The sequence below is a fragment of the Odontesthes bonariensis genome, chromosome 1, assembly GCF_027942865.1.
Source record: "Odontesthes bonariensis isolate fOdoBon6 chromosome 1, fOdoBon6.hap1, whole genome shotgun sequence".
Taxonomy (NCBI): Eukaryota; Metazoa; Chordata; class Actinopteri; order Atheriniformes; family Atherinopsidae; genus Odontesthes; species Odontesthes bonariensis.
Genome location: NC_134506.1, coordinates 19,665,599 through 19,679,323, shown reverse-complemented (window position 1 = coordinate 19,679,323; position 13,725 = coordinate 19,665,599). Strand labels below are relative to the sequence as shown.

At 43.1% G+C, this 13,725-nt stretch overlaps 1 protein-coding gene across 2 annotated transcripts in view; it reads right to left on the bottom strand.

The window, feature by feature from the left end:
- Nucleotides 1-13,725, bottom strand: part of ankrd11 (ankyrin repeat domain 11) — a 103,163-nt gene that overhangs the window by 61,410 nt on the left and 28,028 nt on the right. The gene's annotated exons all lie outside the window — the stretch shown is intronic.

Sequence of the window (13,725 nt, the reverse complement as noted above, 5' to 3'; positions counted from 1 at the left end):
AGATATCAAGAAATCCGAACAATTTCTTTCAGAAAAAAACGACAAGACTACAAACCATCTCGGCAGATGTGAAATTACAGGAAAGATGCAACAGATAACAAGGAAGGAGTGGCAGACCCTTTATAATAAAGGCGAGAAGAAGCAGAGACATTCCTCTTTTAAAATGACCTTTGGAGCCACTTCCAAAAATGTTTCTCAGTTTACCAGGTGAAACTTAAATATGGTAAGAGGGGGGGAGGGCGCTCAATATTCTCAAAACAAAACGCCGTTCTTATTCAAGAGGATTTTCACTCCAATTAGCTGACACGTTCTTCTTAAAATTTCAAACAACTGTGGAGATGCAAAGAAAAGAAAGGTCTGTAATAGGATTCATTTGGAGGGTCCCGTGCTGGTGCTGGTGTGGGCAACAAATTTTCCCAATTCGATGATATAACAAAAAACAAGAGGACTGACTGCAAGTTTATTTTCACTTGTGATGAATAAAGGAGAACTCCTGCTGCTGCCTGCCTCTCGTGCTTTCGTGGACCTTGGCTTCTTCACTGAATGCACCGTTTGGAACGATGAGCGGCATACATGGAAACACTGACTGAAAAAGAAAAGTGGTTCGAGCTGAAACGAGGAAATAATTGCACAAAAAACTGAGAGCCGTCAAAGCCAACAAAGAATGCTTCACTCTCTTGAAAATTTAAAAAGCCCCATTTGACAAAATACTTTGGCTTCTGGTCAGAGGACTGCAGAGTCCTTGAACCTTTAGACAAGTCTTCAAACAAGCTATGCGAGATCGAACAAGTTTACCTCAGGACGCTACTCAGAAATAAAGAGGCAGAATGTACAGTATTTACGCCAATATCTACTTGTGGGGGTAAGTCCTAAATAGTGCAGGGTGCTTACGTGAGCGCAGCATATGGCAGACGCTCAGGACAGTCAGGTGAAATGTTACAGGCATTGTCTAGACTGCCTAACAGCAACACATTGCTTAGTCAGCACTTCAAACAACAATAGAAATCACTGGAACACAGTTAGTTTGGGTAGGTTGACAAGAATAAGTGGACATATGAAAAACCAGGATCTTTATATGTTCATTTAAATGTCGCAGAATAACACACACACACACACACACACACACACACACACACACATAACCTCTGGACAAATACCAAAATATCTCTAAATCCAACTGCCAGATACTGAAATGCAAAAAGGAAGTATGCTCGAACGCAGCGCACACTCATCAGCAATGAGCAAATTAGCAAAGAGTTATGACCCAAATTTGACTACTTATATTTCAATCACATGTATTTTTCAATCATCTCCCGGCCTAAGAATCAGCTTCGTCTCGCACCGCAGCTACTTTTCTTTTGAGATGATGTGTTTTGTAATATTCATATTCATCATTCGAGTCAGAGAACTGCAAAGCAACCTCTGCAACTGTGCAACAATGCAAAAGCACGACAGCAAAGACCTTCTGCTAGAAGACCAACGAGCAAAGTGATGGTTCAATCTGCTGACTTAATTCTTCCGACGTCGTTTTTTTGTTTTTTGTTTGTTTCCCGAGAGCGTCCCGCACGTTGTCGCTCGCATACAAAACACAAGGGATGCCATACATCCCTCCATGAACTTTGAGTGAGTCTGAAGCCTTGTGGTGTGGCTAAGAGGAGCAGAATAGGACATGGGGCAGAAATAGACAGTCACCGCTCCTCTGATGTCTTATCTGAACACATTACTGTCACACAAACAAGCCACAAGCTCCTCACATAAACTCTAAATGTGAGGGCGGATGAGAGTGAGTCACTCTCCCTTCTGGCCACGGGAGAAGGGAGAGGCGAAAAAAAAAAAAGAAAAAATAACAGTAATCTGCGCTTTAAATATGTGGCAATTTGAATTTCTCTACTAATACAAATTTTTTGCTATGAGTGGAAAGCAAAACAAGTAACTAACAATCACGGAATACAATTACAGCGTACAATAATATTACTTAAGGCTCGGAGATCTTTATTTATTCATTAAATTCAGGCAGATATAACCAAGGCTTTGATACCTTAGGACTAAAAAATAAAATAAAATAAAATAGTTTGTTAAATAATAAATAAATAAGTAGACGATAGTGTTGTTTTTGGTTTCATGTTCCTACAATATGTTATGTGTCAGGCAGCAAACAGGCACCAGGACACACTGACATGCTAGCTTAATATATATATATATATTGTTCTGATATGAAACATGGGAGCAAGTTAAACACTGAGGCAGGACTGAGGATTTTTCTTGAGGCAAGTGTTATTTTTGTTCTACTTAAGCTAATAAATGAGTTGTTGTAGGGAGAGTGGAGACAACAGATGAGGATCAACGAATGGCCTTAAACAGGGGCAGGACAGTGAGTGATTTCAACCAGAGCTTGTTGATTACCATTTTGTAGGCTTCCTGAGCTGCAAATCATTCAGATCAGAGGAAGGAGACACTGAAAACCTTTGGTACACGCCGAGGGTTGGTTTCCCCAACAACACTTCTAAATATAACCCTCACAACTGGAGCAAATGTTGAATAATGAGGTGGAAAAGGAAGACACTGCCGGGAAAATTAAACCGACCAATTTTGGAAAAAGCAATCCGCTTTTGCTTCCTGCAGGACTCGCAGCCAAATACACGGGAGCATTAAATATGCCACGGACATTAAATAAGCTCATTGATTTGGCTTTATATTTTTAAAGTACAGCTATTAAATCCCAGTTGGTAGTAAGGTGGCAGGGACAGAGGCCACGAGAAGCGGTGTTCAATCACAAAAGTAAATGAAATCAACTGTCGGTCAGAGATAAAAATGTTGAGGAGAACGGTTTACAAACCGCGAGATGGTACTGAACTGGTACATCAAAATACAAATCTGGGCACATAACTTTATGGCAAATACATCTAACCTTATTTTGTAACCCACAAGAGCAGAGGGATAAGAGCAGAATAAATACAGACCTTACAGTCACCAGGGAGTTTTTCTGTGGTAAATAAAAACATGTTGATCCATTGGGGGGGGGGCATCAGAAGTGTGAGCATTGCAGTTCTGATGATCGTCATGCACAACAAAGCAAGAAGTCAGCTTTCAAAATCCGATCTCCCCATCCCCCCCACCACTCACCAGCTCATAAAACATCCACACCACAGACTTGATACAAAAGCTGTCCTTAAACCCTCCTCCTCTTTTCCCCGTCCTCTGTTTGACTGCAACTCTCCTGTTCTCCTTCTGTTATGGTTATCTACATCTCTGAGAACAATAAGGCCGAGGCAGCGAAGCCCACAGAGGGGCTGGACGGGACCACAGATGTCTCGGTCCTTCCACCCGCCCCATGTTTGCATTCAGTTCTCACTTCTGTTGGTCGACAAGAAGAGTGAAGGAGGGATGGTGGAAGGGAACAGAAAGTGGAACCGAAGCTATTGTTGTCATATAGGAATAGATTATATTATTTCACTGGCCCACATCTGCTGTTTGGACAAGAAACGCCAGAATGGAGAAACAGAGATGAAAATGTATGCATGTATCTGAAAGATAACCGTTAAAAAGAAAGAAAAGGCAAGACAAATCCAAACTGCTCAGTCAAAAATGGATCCCCTTCACACAGAAATCCTCCCCCCCCTAACAAACAGGCAGACTTGGTATTGATCTTTTCCATTTACAGTCCAGTGGTTAGTAGAGCAAGGAGAGTGTATTCCAGAAACTTTTACTCCCCCATCCATTGATTCGCCACTTAGCCAGGATAATGTTTTTCTCTAACAAATCTGCGATAAATCGTCACGTTGTCCACGCCCCAACACGGATGATCTGCAAATGAATTCAAACGGTTGCTGCTGTAATTAAGACTCAAACCTATAGAGAAAACATGAAAAGGTCTTCAAAGTGACCACTGAGCAGTGCGCAGCTGTGTAGATTAAAGGACGCGTCAAAACAAATAAGCATGAAGGAATTTTTGTCTCCACAGTGATCGATATCTGAATGACTGAATGGTGTCACTCTCACACCGTGAAGGTGCCACTGTTATAATGTTATGCATCTCCAGTCAGAAAACGACTTTTTCAAATTCCAAACCCTCCATTGCTAATTATCCAGGCTATGCAAATGCTGCATAGTCACAATCAAACCCGCTCTGACTACTAGTGTTAAAAAATGAATACTTCACTAAAGGCAAAGGGCTTTTTAACAGAACAACCCAGCTGGCTGTCAGGCAAGGTAAGAAAGTCGGAGTAGTTAAAACACTTGGCAGAGAGCCGGCGGTTCACTAGTCGTAATGACTCCATGTCCCAGAAAAGGTCAAACATTCCCAGAAAAACAATCAAAGTGCTGGTTTGGCTGAAAGAGCAGACAGGCAGAGAGCACCTGAGGGGGATAGAGCTGCAGAGAGAGCAGGGGACCTGGGAAGAGCGTGAGCTCCAACACTGAGGCAGGAGCATTAGCACAAGTCTGTGAGCTAAATTCTGCTTCGGCAGGGCTCTCGTCGTCCTTGGTTTATGCCCATCTTCTCTGCTTGGTATTACAAGCACACATACAGCTATTCTGCTCACTTTCTTGGGCTCTGCAGCCAGGCATGTAGGTTGAAAGAGGCCAGTGGGATAAAGTGGCGTGGAAACGGTTAAGTCCAAACAGATCCATCTGCTTCCTCGTCTGCCCTCCTGTCCGACTGCTGGGCCGAGCCCAGCTTTTACAGACTGCAGCCTGACGAAAAAGCATTAGCGCACAACTGGACATGAACACACAGACACGACTGGACTGCACACATCAAAACCAAAAAGGAAGGGACCTGCTGACAGGTTTGAGTACTTTTGCACAGCATTTTCTTATGCCAAGACGGAGAGGCTTTCCAGATGGGCCTCAACAAGATACTCATGGCCGGGGCCAAAAACCTGGTCGATAAATTCAAGTGAAAATATGAGAACGTCACTGCATTCACGCAGAACAAACTATAACCAAAAGGACGCATGTTCCCTTCTTGGAAATGCTCTCAAGAGAAAGGAGTTCTCATCATAGTCGCATTTCAACCCGCTTTTAATTTTTGAAATGCATAGGACTTAAAGGAGAAAAACAATGACTGAGAGAGCAGCCTGGAACTTGGACAAACACTGAACAACAGAATTCAGTTGTTCTAGCTCATGTCTCCTTATTTACAAGCACAAACGCATACAGCTTGTGTTTCTTATTGGCTTGCTGAACAAGCCAGCAAACAAACATCCCCCGGGGAAAGTATTATCTGCATCATCATCTTGCGGGAAACACTGCTAATTGGCTAGTCAGCTGTAGCATTTTTGAACAGCTGAGCAACTTCTGTGCAAATGGAAAAGGTTAATCGAAGACATGAAATTGTCCGTCCTCGTTGGCAACTTGTTTGTTTGCTCAGTGTGTCTGTGCTACTGCAGGTTCAGCTGTTCTTCCTCTACATTGGGTCTGGCCACGCGAAGGCCTCAAAGCTGAAGGAGTATTTCCGATAGAGCTCCAAAGACGTTTCACAACATTTCAACAATTCCAAAGGGCTTTCTAAAAGTCAGAGAGGTTAGAAATAACAGGCCCAACTCTTTCCTGTTCAGGCAATGAAAATATGCATTGGTAAATTCAATGATTGAGCATTACCGCTCACTCAATTCGGATAAACCAACTATGGTAATGACCTTGCATTACAGCACCCTGATTGCAGCGCTTGTAGGGCAGGCATAATTGCTAAAGGAGCCTTTCACCAATTCTGCAATTACATTAACATCAACATAAACACTGGATGTGTTCATATATCAGTAGCTTTGTGTGTAAACAGTAACTGCTATACTTTTATATTTCTATTCCTACAACATCACAGGGAAAGATAATGATGCTGCTGTGTTGCTAACATCCAAAATAAAGTGACAATGTTGTAATAAGGGAAAAAAGATTGATGGATGGAGGGGGAAAAAAAAAAAATCTCTTCTATGAAAACCATTTTATTTGTGGGCTGTCGATGAAATGGATATGCATGCCTGGACCCATCTATGCGCTGTGCACAGAGGGACAGCTGCAGGAAATCAAAGGCAAGGGCATAAAGGGAGGGGACACCAGCGTGCACTGCTGCACACACCCTCATAAAAAGGGTATGCTGTGACTGAGAGGGTAGGTCGTCTTATGAAGGAACACCTGGTTAGGGAAAGGCCCAACCCTGCTCCAGACCCAAAGTTCTTCTTCCTTTGTGTTTTAAGCCACACAACAAAGAGATCCGCTCCCATACAGCTGAGTTTACCACATTTGCAACACTGAAGTTAACGCGGAGGGATTTGTTTCGGCCGCTGATGTTGCAGCGCCTGTGAGTGAATAAGAGACAGACAGAGAAAGAGACAGAGAGGGGTGTGCAGACTTACAGTGTGTCAGACAACAAGGTCAGCCCATCCCCAGAGAGGTGTTGGCTTTCTAACAGAGTACAGCTACTTGAAACCAAGGTCAGTGCTCTGTGGCTGTGAGAGGAACAGGAGAGTGGGGCCAGACAGGGACAGCTCTGCCACATGTGTTGTGCAGGCTTAATGAGTTTCTAAGCAGGTATTTTGTGGGTTTGTTAGTGTATGTTTGCTTACGTGCCTTCAAACCGATGGAATTCAGATCACTGGGACAAAATAAATAAATGTGTAAACAAATAAGGGATACGCAAATTCGCAGGGCTAAATTTCCTGAAACCAGATTTCTTTTCCGAGCTAAACAAATGGGAAGAAGAGCCTAAAGCTATTAAAGCTACAAAATACAAATTCTTTGCTGCTCTTTGAACTAATTCAACATTTAATAACCCTTTGTGTGCTTGGGTTCTCTCCGGGTACTCCGGCGTCCTCCCACCGTCCAAAAACATGGTGATTTTGAATTGTCCCTCAGAGTGAGTGTGAGCGTGCATGGTCGTGTGTCTCGTTTGTCTCTGTGTTGCCCTGTGATGGACTGGCGACCTGTCCAGGGTGTGGACGTCTATTATGGATGTGTAACATATTGCTGGCTTCATCGAACTGTTAAAATGACAATAATCTGGCATTCAGACAAAGCTCACCTTTATGTGAGAGACAGTGACAGCCGTGGTACTTCAAGTATATTTTCCATATGTGCATCAAGTAAAGTAAATGTAATGCATCTGAGGTCAGTAACTTATAACGACATCTTATCACAAAACAACCAGCGGCTCAGAGCGTGTCCCAGAAGAAAGGAATGCTGACGGGGCTTTCAGTCTGTCACATGCAGAACTGCTTGTCAAACTCATTTAGAGCTGGAGAACATGCATCAGATTTGCTTGTAAACAGACAAACATTTCCATTCGTGCAGGACGTCCACCGGGATTGAAATGGAGGATATTGGGTGGACAAACAAAACCAAACTGTGCAAGGAGGGAGGGCTACTTCAATGTTATCTTATCCTCCACCACCTTGGACAAGGGCCTAGCAGCTCTAAAATTAGCCATCACATCTAAACTACAGTCTTTGGTGTAAGCAGCTCCTCTTTGATGGGAACTTGGCTCAATGCTGACACACTGAAAGAACACCCAGGTCCATCTCCAAATGCAGAGATCAGGCCAAGACAGTATACAAATGCAAGTTGGAGACACAGAGTCTTTGTCTCTCTTGACTTCTATATTTAAACCGGGGGCATTTAGATGAAGCGCTTATCAAACGTTATAATTCCATTTCCCATCATTTGCAAATTGTTTCCTTAATATGACATATGCATGTAGAAAAAAGTAGTGCCATATCATATTTTACTGTTAAATTTGAGGGCAATCTACACAAAAAGAGGAGGAGGAAGAAAAGTTGGCTGAAGATGGTAACCACAGTACACATCAGAATACTTTATACAATATTAGGTTTTAGCTGATGAAGTAGTGAGAAGATGGGAGAAGGCGTGGTATTTAAAGACCACCAACATCTTCAGCAGCAGCGAGCCTAAATCAGTCTAACCATCGGGTACAGATGCAGTTTGTGTGAGCGTGTATTAACTTGTACTTAAGCTTCTTGAAATCAGCGTCTGAGAGGTGATCATGACCTCCCAGAAAGAGCAGAACAAAAAAAAGTCTTGATGAAAGCAAAGCAAAACCCTGTGCTCACGGATGTGCAGAAATGCTGCCATTCTTAGCTCTACGTCTGCTTAAACACATGCACGCTTTGAGTTTGAACAGAAATAGCCGGGGCCAACGCACAAATAAAATTGTTGACGATTCTTTTTCCTTTAGGAACGATTGCTCTCACTATTTGAAATAACAGACGATTCTTAAGATTTTTATACGACGCCAACACAAATTCATTTAGAAAATCCTTAAGGAGAAGCCAGACGAGACCACATTAACAATGTGGAAATACAAGATTAAGTACTTGATACGTTGCTGTACTAAACTGGCAAATGACTGGGAATCCGTATAACTTAAAGTGATGGTTCGGAGTAGATTCAACCTGGGGTCATTTGAACCGTGACATCCAGCCAAGTAGCCCACCCGAAGTTTTTTCGATCTTGGCTGAACATCAGCTGAGTTACTGAGTTATCCCGAATAGCTTAGTACAAGGGTTAATGGGACCTGGCAGTATCTCCAAAATTACCACACTAAAATCACATGCCATGACACCAAACTTCTACAGTAGTATAAATATGGTCTGTACTCACAAAACGATGCATTTTGAAGTTTGTACATAGTCCAGGAGATTATTATTATCAACACAAGCCTAATAGCTTCTCTGCTGCTAAAGCTGCGCCAACGTCACTTCCTTGATCTGGGAGCTTCAAAGTAAGATGAGGGTTGATCTACTACTGTAGACAACAAAGTATATGCTATATTCTACATGATTTCTTATGAATTTTTATGTTGTAGAGTTGTGAATTTATTTTATCAATGGAGAAATTGAGCAGCCTTGCTTTGTTGTCTACAGTAGTACATCAACCCTCATCTTACTTTGAAGCTCCCAGATCAAGGAAGTGACGTCGACGCAGCTTTAGCAGCAGAGAAGCTATTAGGCTTGTGTTGATAATAATAAACTCCTGGACTATGTACAAACTTCAAAATGCATCGTTTTGTGAGTACAGACCATATTTGTACTACTTTAGAAGTTTGGTGTCATGGCATGTGATTTTAGTGTGGTCATTTTGGAGATACTGCCAGGGTCCATTAGCGGTTGTACTATTCGGGATAACTCAGTAACTCAGCTGATGTTCAGCCAAGATCGAAAAAACTTCGGGTGGGCTACTTGGCTGGATGTCACGGTTCAAATGACCCTAGGGTGAATCTACTCCGAACTATCACTTTAAATGGTTTTTAAAAATTATATTTATGCAATATCATAGAGATTCTATTTCTATTAATTATTACGTCATTTACGGAATATCCGTCGTGGAACAATAAAGTTGCAGTTACGCAGCCAGGCTACATTTCTCTGCTGTAAAAACCAGAAAAAGCAAAGTTGATATGTTGATCGTTAAGGTGCCGGGCGGCAGGGATTAGAAGCCAGTGATTGAGGGCTCTCTGGACCCATCGCAGATAAATACTTCCATAATACCATTAACGTGAGAAACCATGCTGGTCCTTTTGAGCTGGACCTTGATATGCAACCTGTTCAAAGCTCTCAGCTTAAAAGCAAACTTGTGGTGTCTGTTTTGTGTGCAAAATGCGTGCAACATTTTATCATCTGCACCAGTTTGGATGCCTCTCTACAGTCAAGATCGAGCGGCCCAAAAACTTTCAGCTACACCTGCGGGTGGATCAAACCTCTGTTGAAAAAGTAAAAAACACACCAGACAGAGTAGAAGAGCAGCAGAGGACGAAACAATGTGGCCAGCTGCTTTGAGGAAAACAGCAGAATCACCTCCAAAAGGCTTCACCGGCAAGAGTGGAAGTGCCAAAGCTTGGAAAGTTTTGTCGAAGCCGACTTCAAATGTAATATCAATAAATCACATGCAGCTTGGCTGTGTCCCAGTTGTTTTTTTCTGTACGTTGGATGCAGCTCCCATGACTTGACTGTAACTTGTCAGCCAAGAATCGAAGGGACGCCGTTAAGTTTGACCTCCAACTCTAAAAGCCTTGACAAACAAAGCCGACATCAAGAACCAGTGGCGATGAAAAATGGCCCTTGCAGCATTGCCTCACGGCATCAGCGTCTGGGCAAATAGTAGCACTAGAACACACCGCAAAGATGACATCAAACATCAAACAGCGGACTAGGATACAGAATCCATACCAGCGCAAGATGACAACTCTGCAGCACAGCAGAAGGCAGTAGAACAAATCAGCAGACCTCGTCCATAAAAAAAATGGGGACAAAGCAGTCAGGTCGATACTAAAACTGTTTGTACTGTCCAACATGATGGTAGGTCAGTCAGGACTGTTTTAAAATGTTTATTTTTTTTGGTACATTTATGCTTTTAAGAGGTATTTAAGCCTCATGCGATGAAAAATAACACAATCGGTTAATGTTATGTTGACCTTAAACAGCCTGTTAAATCACTACACTGAACAGCCAAGTCACCGATCTCTCTCACTGACGAACATGACAGTCGGCGTGATATTTGACAGTTTGAGACGCAGGACCAACAGGAAAAAAAAAGAAAAAGAAAACCAGGCTGCAGAGATTCACCAACCCTTCTGACATTCCCGACAGCTGACCGTGGGCTCGGTGTGTCACGGCCTTGAAAAGCGGGGGGAGAATAACCAATTTTGTGGCAACTTTCATGGTGAAGGATCTACAGCATTATTCAGGCATAGATTCCTGAGTTTTGCTCGCTGTTGGAAGGCCTCGGAGTTGCAGTACAATCTGCTCCCATCAAAACGATTTCATGTCACAGAAATGACGACAGCTGCAAGCGGATAAAAGACTCTGTCAGTAAAGCTGATCAAGTAGCCGTTGCATCTGATTTGGGGATTTCTATGGAGCCTGACTGCAGGTGCTGAGGTGGGTGACCAGACACTAATAACTAGTAATAATTGATTGTCTCAATTTTCAGAGCTCAGATCAATCTGACTGAATATTCAGCAGCCACAGTTGTTACTTGGCTACATAGCTACTAAAGCTTAGAAAACTCAGTAGCTATGTGCAGTTAAATAGTTAAGAGGTTGCAAAACATTAAGGTGCATCAAATTGTTAACACGAGAGTCATAATGGAGTCCTCAGGCCAGTGATTCAAACCTCTACTGGCCTCCCACCCTGCTAGCAGTGCCATTCTGCAAAGTGGGGAGGAGTGCGTGTATGAGAGTGAGGTTAATGGCACCAAAAAACCCCAAACTGGGACATTATTTCTGAGACATTTCTGTCCTACAGCCTGTCAACATTGAGAAATTTGACACAGAGTGAACTTGTGGAAACCGTGAGCAAGCAGTAAAGCATAGTAAAACATTCTCGTGCTCCCCTTCTCCCTGAAATTGTATGACCTACAGTAGACTTTAAATTCCTCTGCGTAAGATGTGAGCTCCCTGCTTTTCAGCTTGCTAATAGCGTATTCCTCCAAGCCACAGTGCCTCGCCTGTTCCCTGCAAACAGACTCCTTCTATACAGCATCAGTATGCAGTCTGCTTTTTTTTTTTTTGGGGGGGGGGGGCGCGCAGCACGGGGGAGGAAAAAGGGAAGGTTGGGAAAACAAAGCCTCTATGGTCGTCTCTCCAGCCGGGCCAGGCTGAGCCGCAGTAGCGGGGGCGAGTTATGTAATGTGACTGGCAGGACCCACTTCCCTGTTCAGAGCTGCTGCTCACACTAATCCCCACTGAGGAACAAGCCCTGCTTTGAAGGAGGAGAAGGAGATAGAAGGGGAGCTGTGAGGGAACCACTGGAGGAGGTGTGATTACAAGATTTTTTAGCCTTTCATCGGCAACAAATCGAACTCACCGGCATCTCCCCTCTCAGCCTCTCTGCTGAACGATCACTGTCAGAATGATATCAGCGCCGCTAATGGCTCACTAAAGCAATAGAGAGGAGACGCCACTTCTGCAAAAACTGTATGCCGATGACGTTACCAAACACTGGCTTCTCAAACATTCAGACGACTGATAAACAAAAAGGTAGCCATAGCTTACAGGAAGACACAACCGTAGTTTTCCAAACAAATATCTGCTAAAAAAATATGCATCAGCATCAGATATTTATACATTTAAGTCCAGTTGTATGTGTGATGTAACTGCTGTATATCGCTGTTGTGTTTAGAACAACCAATAGTGCCACCAAAGCAAAAGCTTCCTTCAGTTAAGTTATGAAATCTTAATCATTTTGTGATAAGATTCTGAAAATCTGTCCCAAATGGGAAATGTAAGAAGTTTTGGAGATAGATTGTAGATTTGTGTAATCGGGTGCTTTACTCTTTGGGTCATCACTGCAATTATTCAACATCGTGCATCCAGGTGCTTGTGTAGTTGGAACTCGTAAGCCCGTCAGGAATATGACGCTGTCAGAACTGCTGAGGTCAGATCAAACATCTTCGCTTTAGAATAGCTGAAAACAATGTCGTGTAATGAATAGTGTTGGCATCTTTTTACTGATTAGGGTTTTTTTTGTGATAACAGTAATAAAAGAAAGAAAAAGTGTGTGTGTGTGTGTGGGGGGGGGGGGGGGTTCAGCATCTGGATACTGATCTAGCCATTGATTACCATGGCAAAAGTCATAACTTTAATGAATTAAAGGGTCATTAGTCAACACTGATTTGTGCTGCGTTTGTTCTTCATAATGGCGCAATATTCGCACTCCTGACACCAACGCAGGATCCTGTCAAACCCCATAAAACTAATGTAAAGAGTGTGCAGACGGAAATGGCAGGAAGTGGCATTAATAAAATCACTGAGGTAAACAACACAGAGAGAGGGAAACAACTAATCACCAGGAACCTCAGTCAGTTCTGCTAACCATAGAGACCAGGTGGAGGATTTAAAGGAGTTTAAAAATAAAAGTCTGATTCTGATTTACTGAGCTGCTTGCCTGGAAAACATGTGACTGCCATCACATGAGGTACGGGGGGGGGGGGGGTGGCAGAGGGTTCATGTGTGCGACAGAGAGCGTGTCCAGCTCCCAAAGGCGCATGCACGCACACAGCATGTATCCCACTCCTGGCACCATAATAAGCTTTGTGATCAGTTTCCTTGGTTTCCACTGACAGTAAGCAGATATAGACAGCTCGGAGAGGTAAACAGAAACTGCTCTTGCTGCTGCACAGCCACGGGCACGCAGACGTGAGTAAGACGGGTGGAAGGAGAATAAGAGATTCAAACCCAGGGGAAGAGAGATTAATTTGTGTAGAGGAAGACGGGGACAAGCCAGTGCTGCAGCTGTTGGTGTCATCGGCAGTGGCAAGCCAGACAGCAACTATTTTAAAAACACAAACTCAGTGGTTTCCCGTTTCACTTTTCTCATTTGAAAATTTCTCTCTCCTCGCGATTATGCCTATTATTGACGACCCTTTCTTACGAAATGGATGTGAACTTTTTATACAAAATCCCAACTTAAATTGGCAGTGAATGCTCTTTTTCATCCTTTTGGGACAAATGTGTCTCTCTGCAGAGAGCACGATCCACATTTCACCGGTTTCTATCTCATCTGGGAAGTGCATCTCAACACCAAAGTTCATTTTATTCCCTCATACAGCGTGTGTGTGTGTTGACAGAAACCTGAGCAACTACGTACATGAAGCTGTGGGGCAAATGACAGCTGTCTGATCTGTGCAGAGCATTGCTCGTGTTGCAGTGAACTGGTAGATCCAGACGTATAATAAATGTGGCTTTGCGCACATAAGCTAGACTTTTACACTTAG